Here is an 11616-nt window from a genome sequence, read left to right on the forward strand (position 1 = left end):
CACAGGTACCGAAATCTCTCACTCAGGTCACGGGAAAATTCTTTGAAGATTTTTAAGATATAAAAGCATCTTCCCACTCCAAGGATTCTGTGTATGTAATGAATTATTTTTTAGAAAATAGAAAAAACAATTTACATGGAGCCTTTCATGTCATGAGGATGTCTCAAAGCACTTCACACACCTGAGTGGCATCCCAAGCTGTCTGTGGTGGGTGGGGTGGGGAGGGTGCAAGTGAGCTTGGCGGTGGGGGGCACAATTATACAGATATGGATTTTTTAAGGATCAGTCGGGTGCCCGACACAAGCAGGAACCCGTATTTAAAAGGGTTAGGATTAGGTAGCTTCAAACCAAGCTACGAAGAGTTCCACATATAAATTTCTCTTTGTCTGGTATGGAATGCACACCACACTCTTTTCCCAGAGGGATCAACACTGTTCACAGACTATCCCAGGGAGTTGAAGCACAGGTTGGGAAGTGCCAAGGCTTTGGGACCCCAGAGTGGCATTGAAGTACTGCCATCTTAACCATTGCAGAGCACTGGTAAACTTGCCACTGCTTATTTAGCGAAGGCCACCCTGTCTGCTAGGGCTTTCATATCATGACAGATACATTTATTATTAGGACATCATGTGACCTGAAAGCTGATCTGGGCTTCAGTCTCAATGACTGTGTGCACCATGCTTTTGCCGTTTCATATTTCATATTACGATGGTGACATATCCTGAGTCAGTAACAGTAAGCTTTTCATCAGCACCTCTCACCTACACTGACATAGAACCAGAGAAATTACAGCACTGGAACACCATTTAGCCCATTAAGTCGATGCTGTTTGCAGCATTTCCTGAACTGAAGTTAACTAGGTCTAATCCCAACTCCATGCTTATTATACACCATATGCTTTTGTTCTGTTTTTCTTCGATTATTTATCAAGTTCCCCCTTAAATGTTTTTTATGATCTTAGCTTCAATTCCCAAAGGTAGCATAATAATCCTTGCATTTGATCTAGCGTCTTATCATGTCTCCGAGACTTCTCAAAGCGCTTCACAGAATATACTGTAAAGTGGATTCACTATATATTTTGTGGGCAAAACCATGCCCTTGTTAACCGCCCATACTAACCCTCAGTGTGAAAAAATATAATTTCATTCTTCTCGTGATGGTGCTGAGTTTAAGTCCTTTTATAGCTCTAATGGAAAACTTAGTACTCTCCCTATTGCCCAGAAGTAACTTTGGACTTCAATGAAAACCTATACATCACACATGTGTGAACCATGACCTCCACTGAAACCATACACAGAACTTTCAACACCAGGGATCTATCAGGATTAACCTTTTCAATAACCATTACATCAACATCACACTGAAACCCAGTGGCAGATTTTTCTCCTTCCCATCCTAATGCACAGAGAGCAGTTGAATTTTATTGTTCTATGTTCCCATGGGAACAAACAAGAAACATTGTCTTATCAAATACTCTTTGTGCAAATCCTACATAGTCAAGAGTGAACACACCCCCTCAAAATGAACAATTTAATAAAGCTCTTCCAATGTCTTTCTTTATTCTCCCTCAGGTACATGCTTTTGGTGGCTAATCTCAATTTTCCTGATGCCCAATCCTCAATGGCCTTGATGTCCAATCCTCAACATCCTGCTTGGAGCCCCGTAGTGTAGTGGGTAGGAACATGGGAAGAGGAGGAGGCCATTCAGCCCTTTGAGCCTGTTCGGCTGTTTAATTAGATCAGAGCTGATCTGTACCTCAATTAATCCTTTCAATTCCAAATTCCCGCTTTCTCCCCATATCCCTTAATTCCTTGACCTGCCAAAAATCTATCAAGCTCACTTTTGAAGGTGTGGATGGATCCAGCATCCACGGCCTTTTGGGGGAGAGAATCAGATCTCTACCACCCTTTGAGTGAAAAAATGCTTCCTGATTTCACTCTTAAATGGCCTGGTTCTAATTTTAAGACTATGCCCCTTTTGGATTTCCCCACCAGAGGAAATAGCTTCTCTGTATCTACCCTATCAAATCCCTTTATCATCTTAAATACCTCAATCAAATCACCCCTTAATCTTCTAAACTCAAGGGAATACAATCCAAGTTTCCACAATCTTTCCTCGTAACTTAATCTTTTTAGGCCTAGTAACAGTCTGATGAAACTGCGCTGCACCCCCTCCAGGGCCAATATATCTTTCCTGAAGTGTGGTGCCCAAAACTGAATGCAGTCTCTGGATGGAATCTGACTAATGCTCTATACAACAACAACAACAACAAGATTCCATTTATAAAGCGCCTTTCACGTCAGGAGGACGTCCCAAGGCGCTGCACAGTTGGGTCATGACCCGAGCAGGGGGGAAATGGTCAGGGTGAGGGAAGGGAGGGAGCAAGGAGGGGGGAAATGGTCAGGGTGGGGGGAGGGAAGGGAGGGAGCGAGGAGGGGGAAGAGAGTCGAGAGGGGAGCTGAAGGCATCATACAGCTGATGCTTATCTCTATGACTGCCGTTTGCTCCTCCACCCCAGCATACGTTCCCACTTCAGATGCATTTTCTTAACACGAAAAAAGCCCTATATAAATGCAAGTTGTCATTGTTGTAGGATTCAGCACTGTACACATCCCCGTTAAGGAAGAGGCTTTCGAGAGCAGGCAATACACAGAGGAAAAGGTGTTAAATGGCAGAAAGCAGGGCTTTCTTATGCAATATTAAACCAGAAAATTCCACACATCACCTTTCAGTAATGTAATATCAGAAACTAGATACAGTAACTAATACAGGGTAACAAACTGTAACTAACATCACTGTTAGGTTTCTGAAAGTTATTTTGCTCCGGTACTTTTTCAATGACCTCACAAGACACTATGAATTTAAAGAATACAAAGCACAATAAAATGAGTGACAAGTCAGCAATGCAAATTTGCCCTTATTCCACTTAACTTAACACTTTAGATTATAAACACTGTACGTCTTCACACATGAAACACTATCTGATTTACAGCTGATACATATTTATCACACACCAAAGATACATAGATTCTCACCACTAAATAATGGTGTTTAAATGCCAGTTACAAGTAATGCAGAGTTATGAGATTGTTAAAAAAATAGTTGTAGTTAACATGGCCACAGGCTTTTCTATTACAAACCACAACTTGACTATGTGATTATGTGAGTTTTATTTTATGCTATTATTACATTTTCCCCTCTAAATACATCTGCCTCCAACCCCAAAATAATCTTTCAATATTTTTCTAATGGTGCAAAGAGAAAAGTTTTTATCCCCTTACTCTCAATAAAAAATTACTACTTCTTGCATTTGATATAACAATATAATAAGTCTGTATGATTTTTCTTCAGGATTTCTTTTAAATTGCTACAATTTGGACCATATCAGAGAACCAATGTCTTTAAAATTTTTGTCCTCACATTCAAATGCTCTGTTATAACTCTTACCTCAACCCCCACCCCGTGTCCCTCTCTGCTGCACCTTCAGCTACCTTGCTCCCTCCCACTGATCTCTCTCCCAACATCTCTCCACCTCGCCACTTCTCTTTCTGCTTTCAAATCTCCCCCTGGAGCCTATCTCATATCTCTTTGTCTGTGCTTTCGTGCATATTCCCTCCTCCTACCCCAGCTCCTTCCCTTCTCAGGCTCCCCACTCATTCTTTCTAAAGTGCTGGGAGATCTTCTCCCAATATGAAAGGGCTAGATAAGTGTAAATTATTCTTGCTTTTTTTTTAAATGATCGGAGTCTAATAACAATAATAACAATAATAATCCTTGCATTTGATACAGTGCCTCATCATGTCTTTGAAACTTCTCAAACCGCTTCACAGAATATACTGGAAAGTGAATTGACTATATTTTGTGGGTGAAACATGGCAGCCGATTGTGTATAGCAGTGTCCCACAAACAGACGTGGATTGAGTGACCAAATTATTATTATTATTTTTTTTTGGAAGGGATTATTACCCCCGGAAAAGCGATCCGCGAATCGATGGAACCCAAAATGGGTTCCTATCTACAGCTAAGTAAACAGAGGCATGTGGAGTAAGAAAACTTGCCCAACATTTCACCCTGCCCGGGAATCTAACCCATATCCTCTCCCTTGTGAGGCAAGTGCTCTAACCACTAAGCTACAGGACTCCCCTTAATCATTGTTCTGTTAGCTCTTGAAACTCTTTGAAAGATGTGGTCAGATATATAAGTATCAAGCATTGTATATTCGCTAGCACAAAATGCAAGAACAACGCATTTTAAACCTTTGGAGCGAAAATAAAATGTTGTTTGTTATCACTCATGTAAACACAGAATGCCCATGTATTTCCTAATAGCAACACATTGCACAACAAAATATTTCAAAAGATTGAAGAATGGCATGATATCTTTGAGAAACACCAATAATAATTTACATTTATATGGCGCTTTCATGTCAGGAGAATGGCTTAAACACTTAACGTAACAGAGTAGGGAAAGGGGGAGCTGAGAAAAAGAGGGGGGAGGTGGCTGAAAGCCTAAGCAAAGAGATAGGTTTTAAGGTGGAAAGGGAGGGGGGAAAGGTGGAGGGAGTCCAGGATGGAGTTCAAGGGAGTGAGTATAGAGCAGCTAAATACTCAGCTAGTGATGATGGGGGCAGAGCAAGTGGGGGATGTGAAGCAGACTGAACAAAAATAGAGCCAGCAAGTTTAATTATAAGATCACTAGACAGGTTCAACTGAAGAAGGAACAAGACTGAGCCCCTCCTGATTGGCTTGCGCCAGCGCCTCAGCACCTCAGGCTCTGCCAGCATCCACCTCCATGGTTGCACATTTCAACTCACCAAGCCAGTCAGGAACCCAGGTGTCTTGTTCGACCCTCAACTCTCACCTCCGTAACATCGCCCGACTCCGCCACTACCTCACCCCTCAGGCCACTGAAACTCTTGTTCATGCCTTCATCACCTCCAGGCTTGACTATGCAAATGCCCTGCTTGTCGGCCTTCCCTACTCCTCCCTCCACAGGCTGCAGATAATCCAGAACTCTGCAGCCCGTGTCCTCTCCCGCACCAAACTCCATGACCCCATCTCCCCCATTCTCGCCCAACTCCATTGGCTCCCTATCCTTCAGAGATCCAGTTCAAGATCCTGGTCCTCACCTACAAAGCCCTCAATGGTCTCACCCCACCCTACCTCTGTGATCTCCTAACCCCTTACCAACCCGCCTGCTCCCTGCGCTTAGCCTGCTCTGGCCTGTTCCACGTCCCCCGACCCCCAACCTCTGGAACTATATTCCCCAATCACTCCGCCTCGCCCCCTTCTTAGCCTCCTTCAAGTCCCACTCAAAACCCTCCTTTTCGACCATGCCATCGGCCACCCCCCTTCCCCTCCCCTTCCCTTCTCCCCCCCTGACCCCAGCTCGGGTCTGAAATGCTGTACACTGTCCAGCGCCTTGGGACGTCCTCCCGACATGAAAGACGCTATTCAAATGTAATCTTGTTGTTGTTGTTGTTGGTTGTCCTTCCAGAATACCTACTCTACCATCCTTCCAGTACAGATCGAGCTATTTCTTAAATAGTTCTAAAAGACAATTTTTAGTCAATCTAATACTTCAAATCAGCTTTGTTAAATTGCAATCATAAAAGGAAGTCTCTTGATTAAAATAAAGTTAATATGATTTGGCTCACAATTGTGTTAAAATTAGAACTAAGATCGTTGTAAATGAATCAGGAAACATTTGTTTACAAAGGGTTGAGAACATGGGATGTATAGCCTCAAAGATCAGATTCAGTTGAGATGTTTAAGAGGGAGAGAGATATGATATTTGGGAAATAATGGTTTATAAGGGATGTGGAGGAAAGAGAAATGGTTTGATAATTATAATAGTATAATAATCTTTATATTTGGAATAACACCTTGACCATCTTTTCTTATGCAAAAAAAAACACCTTTCACATCAGGAGGACCTCTCAAAGCGATTTACTTTGTAAAGTGTAGTGATTGTGTATTTTGTAGCCCAAGTGCCACGAACAGACTTTTCAAAGGTGTAGGCAGTATATACAAGGAAAATTATCCTGAACAGCCAAATAAGATTTTAGTGTGTGTAACTTCTCATCCATCAAGTGCTCTGAGACACTGCCCCATGTGAAGGGCATTATTATAAATGCAAGTTGTTGATATTGTTGTTTGGAGCCAGTCTACATTTACGTTTGTATAGTGCTTTTCACATCAGGGGGATGTCCGAAGGCACTGATAAAATGCTGGTTTGGAGTTGGAACCTAAAACCGTGTGACCCATAGGCAAGAGTATTACAAACTAATCAAACTAACACTACTCTCTTATCATTCTCTTGTTTCACTTCTCAAAGTGAAATCAATGCACTGTTTTAATCGTTCTGCTTTAAACAATTATTGACAGTGAAGTCTTATGCTAATGCATTTTCTTTCATAACTTTTCTTCTGAAAATGTTTGACTTTTCAGAATGGCAGGACAGCATGCGAAAAAAAAANTCAACATATCAACGTAGACACTGCAACCTGCCCATATCTCATGGAACCGTTCCATGGACACTGGTACTACAAGTGGAACTGTACATACAGACATAGGCATTCATTACCTGAGTGCTGGTATCCGGAACTAATCAATGGATTGTGTATATCCTTCCTAATGCCTACTACAAGTCAGCCAGCTGCCATTGTGAACCAGTCTTAAATCAGCAGCAGCCCACTGCCCTCCAGATATAGGCGTTCAGCGTTGTGGATCTCTCGCATTCTGCATCATTTATTAATTCACCAGCTTTGTGTGTGGTCTGACGTATCCCTCAATCCTGACAAAGATGCGGCTGATGCAGGTGCTGCCTCCTCAGGGAATTGGATTACTCCGGGCTGTTTTGCTTTGCCCCTTTCTTCTCTGTCCGGTTGTCTGGGATGAGCTCGCAGTCACAAATGTGCTGCTGCTCATTGCATCCCTATGTTCAGCCTGCACTGATATGCCAAGATGATCCAGTCCGAATGTCTGATCACATGATCCATATGATTAAAGAGCTGCTACCTCCTGTGAGGGAAAAAAACATGGATTTGTTGTCCTACAAATAAGGCTCCCGATGGACTGGCTGTATCTTTCTTTACACACACGTTGTTATGTGAAAAGAGACACTTGATAAAGTGAAACACTTGACATATTATAGGTGTTTTAACCCTCCTCCCCCCCCCCACTCCCACCTTCAAATGCATCTTGCTTTTGTAAATAAACTAATAGATAATATACCGATGAATGAAGATAAACACCTGAATTGTGACAAAACAGAGGTCAAAATAAGCAATGAAGCAACAAAATGTATTCTGACACTTGTTTTTCCACCCCCCACCCCCCACACCATCCTTTGTGAATTACAGTACATGCTGGAGAAAGAGATCCCATGAAGACAAGAGACATTATGAGACCAGAAACTGGTGGAGTGGGGGGGAAGGAGTAATATGGATATACTGGAAACAGAAAAACTGCTCACAAAAGAAAAAAAGCTAAGATAGCCATCTTAAAGTCGACAGCTCTTCACTAGATTTTCAATAATTCTTATTAATAGAACTTTTGCCTCTAAATCAGAAAGTTGTGGATTCAATACAATACAAAATTACATTTGTATAGCACCTTTCACGTCGGGAGGACGGCCCAAGGTGCTGTCTCACTTCAATATTTAAGCTCCTATTCTAGTAAACACTCCAGCACAGGATGCTGCTTTGTCAGAGTGGCTATCCTCAAAACTGATGATTTGTCAGCCTATTTAGTCAGACGTTAAAGATCCAATGATACTATTTCACACGAGAAGAGTTTCTCTTAGTGTCCAGAAAATATTGATCATTGCTCTGTGCAAAGTGGCTACCACATTTATCTACAAACACAGTCACTGGACTCGACAGCAATTCAGGGTGAAGTGCTTTGTGACATTTTAATGTTATCTCTACTATATCAAATGAAATTATTACCAAAGGTGTCATTTACAACAACGTCGTATGTCCACTATTATTGCACAATAATGATTCAGCTGTAAACATATTTTGCCTGACTATTTAGAGATAATACAGGAGAAAATGAGGCATGTGATGGAATTTCCCATCTATTTTTACTGCAATTGTAGTGGTTTGCAACCATACTTGTGATTTCTGCTGCAGTGCAGACTCTGTTATTGCAGTGCAGAACCATTCTGTAGAGATCTGCCACACTCCACACCCAGCAATAGCGCACACCGAGATACTAAGAGCAACATTAAAGCAGTTTAATCGAGCTTTTAATAATTTATAGAGGACCAGCTTGTACTCCTGTGATGCTCCTTATGTTGCCTCTGACTAGCGCATAATTGCTGGAAGCAGTGGGTTTCCTTATAAATACAGAAGGAGAATCAGCAGGCGAGATTCCTTGACTATCGGTGAGCCAGGAATACTTAATGTTAGGCTATGGCTATTAATAAGCAGTATCAAGCTCCTCAGTGTATATCTGTGCTGTGCAGTGTGGTAGTGAATCAGACAGACTATTTGGGCTGAAATTCTGACCAGCACTACATGTACTGCCTTTGGCAATGAGATTTCTCCCATTATAATCGTGTATTGTTAAAGTCTCCCCATGTAACCCAGACTAGAATTTTGGATGACATGAGAGTAGAATCCCCAGTCTGTATTGAGGCATCTAAACCTCAGGATTATGGCCAGTAGCATCCAACAACAACAATTTTCATTTATATGGCGCCCATCACGCAGGGTAGCAACTCAGAGCGTAACTACACTCGTTCAAGTAGTGCAGTAACACTAGGGCCCACAAGGTTATTGAGGCCAACCCATTGGTGCCGAATGTGTGGGGCAGAAACATACCTCCTACCACCCAAAAATATTTGAGCCATTTCTGAAATACTTACTTGACTCCTGGGCTTGGAATGGTGTGTAAGCAATATTTTAGATTTTGTAAACGGAAAGGGGGCTCCTAACCTATTCTTGCATCAGGACCCGTGTCTTGTTACGCCACTGAGTACGGCACTATTTTGGGGGGTTAGACGGGTGTCTGACACATGCTGAAATCCATCACCAAGACCATCAACTTGAATCCGACCTTCGTTGCTAAGCACCTCCGAATCAACTCAGCCCGATGGAGACCCTACTTATCTCCACACCAAGGAGAATAGTTGAAGCAATGAGGAATGCCAGTGCTTGTGGAACTGTACAGCCCAGAATGATCACTTTGAAGAGGGAAAGTAAGGTGTAAAATTGCACACTTTATTAAATTAAGGAAACCAGAAACAATTTAAGAAAAATTGTGCGTTTATGTGAAGTGGAAATGTTGGTTTGACTATTAACATTGCACCAAAATCAACAAATAAATACCAAAATCAATATGTTCCTTGAATGCTAGTTTCTATATTCAATAAAATATGCTGAAAATCTATTTTATGTCAAAGCAAATGCATAAAAAACAAGGTATTTTATTATTTTTATTGTATTTTTAACCCTAAGTGTGGCAATTATTTTTAGAATACGAATTAGAGGTTAGACAGCCAGGCCATACTGATCTTTGGCCAGAACATTTAAAACAACAATGTATTTTTTTAATTACCAAAACAAAAACCTCCAATGATACACAGCAAACAATAATTTGTAACAAAAAAAAAGACAACAAACGAACCGTAAGAGCGCAATAACATTAGGGAAATGCTGTGTTTAGAATAATCTCACCCATTTCATTTAGAATGGTAGATCTTGAAAGGATGGGTGGAAAATTAGTTTCCGTGGCAACGGGATGCAGGTTTGCTCCCAAAGCCGCTCTCCTTTTTGAGAGCTAATTTATGCCGTTCATCTCTAAAATAAGAACATTAATCATGGCAAAGCTTTTTGTTTTCAGCGTCTGACGCAGTATGACATTTCTCTTGAAAGAAAACCCTTGGAAACCCTAAAAAGTCAATTTGTAAATGAATCAGTAGGTTCATATTATAATTGATAAGCAGATTGAGTAAAATGTACTATTATTACTGATAGAAATAGAAAATATAATTATGAATTAAAACAGCCATTCCGACATTCCTTTGTCAACTACATCATCTCTTAACCAGTTCAGCTCCATGGAGACCACACTCACCGTCCCCTCCCACATGGCATTTTGAAACCCACCACCATGCTAAAGAGAATCTAAACCAGACAGAGTTCCACAAATGTGTGCCTCCTTTACATGGTAATTTCTCTGCATCTGAAATAAAATCCACACTCTCTCTTCCCCCTGGAGGGACACAATCTGCTTATCTAATTCGAGGTGCAGTTTGGCAAGAGCCAAGGCTTGGAGACCCCAGAGTCTGCGTTGGGTTACTGCTGGAGTCTAAACAGCAAACACTGTATACCTTGCCATTGATATCACTGCCTGGCAAGCTTTTCCCGCTGCTTGTCCAGCTAGGACCACCCTTACCCTTTAACGCTTCGGCTTGCGGGGTTAACAGGAGCTGAGTGGGATGACTCCCTGCCCCCAGTGACTGGTCTGCCCTTCCAGGTCCCGCTGTTGAGCCAGGCTGGGCTGTGCTGGTATCAGCAGTGCCCTGGAATACCTCGTACCCGCCTGGCTCAGGAACCAGACCCCAGACCGCCACGGAGGGCTGACCCAATTCCGACATTCCGTTACCAGGCAAGTCACCTTGGAGCCAGTTCTGCTCTCAGGAGCCCCCGCTTACAATGATGGAATATTTTACAATGCAATATAATAATAATAATATTAATATTTTATAAATAGACAGGTGCCCAAGGTGGACAGTACGATCAGCTCTCTTTCCTCATTTCCTTCCTTTCTTGTTTTATTGTGTAATTATATTACAATTATATCTTCTTTAATCCATAAACAATAGTATTCATAAATATGTAATACATTAAATATGTAATATAATATTAATGTGTGCAATAAAGAACATTATAACATGTTATAATATAATACGTAGTATATGATGATAATAATAATAATAATAATAATAATCATAATAATTTATACTGTAGTGTATCATTTGCTCAGTGTGGGACACACAGCCTGTCAGTCAGTGACATGTCCTTCCTGACACCGCCTGGGGAGGGCGCTGTCCTTCCATCCACCGCTTGGGGAGGAGGGCGCTGTCCTACCTGCCAGCGCCTGGGGGGGTCGCTGTGTCTCTGAGCGCGGCCTCGCCTGTGGCTTTGTCTTGGATGTTGATGGTGTATGGTCGGTTAATCGGTGGTTCCATAGTGTAGTGGTTATCACGTCTGCTTTACACGCAGAAGGTCCTGGGTTCGAGCCCCAGTGGAACCATTATATTGTTGCCTTTAAAAAAAATCGCAGAGTATTGTCTGCCCCAAAGAGTTTTGCTCTCTCCCATTCGTGCTCTCCGATTTCATGGTTTGGTCAGTGAGGAACTTGTTGTCAGTCCCTTTTGACAGTATATTGTGTCAGAGCAGAGCGGGAGCGGAGCAAGAGGAGCAGAGCGGGAGCGGAGCAAGAGGAGCAGAGTGGGAGCCAGAGAGGGAGCGGAGCAAGAGGAGCAGAGTGGGAGCGGAGCAAGAGGAGCAGAGCGGGAGCGGAGCAAGAGGAGCAGAGCGGGAGCGGAGCAAGAGTAGGAGCAGAGGAGCAGAGCAGGAGCAGAGCTCCCAGGACTCAGTCT

General features: G+C 42.2%; 1 non-coding gene across 1 annotated transcript; it reads left to right on the forward strand.

Moving 5' to 3' along the window:
* Nucleotides 1-11194: 11194 nt before the first annotated feature.
* trnav-uac lies at nt 11195-11267 on the forward strand. The gene has a single exon. It is a non-coding gene; the product is annotated as a tRNA-Val (tRNA).
* Nucleotides 11268-11616: the final 349 nt, after the last annotated feature.

The sequence above is a fragment of the Callorhinchus milii genome, unplaced genomic scaffold (genome assembly GCF_018977255.1).
Source record: "Callorhinchus milii isolate IMCB2004 unplaced genomic scaffold, IMCB_Cmil_1.0 Scaffold4, whole genome shotgun sequence".
In the NCBI taxonomy this organism is placed as follows: Eukaryota; Metazoa; Chordata; class Chondrichthyes; order Chimaeriformes; family Callorhinchidae; genus Callorhinchus; species Callorhinchus milii.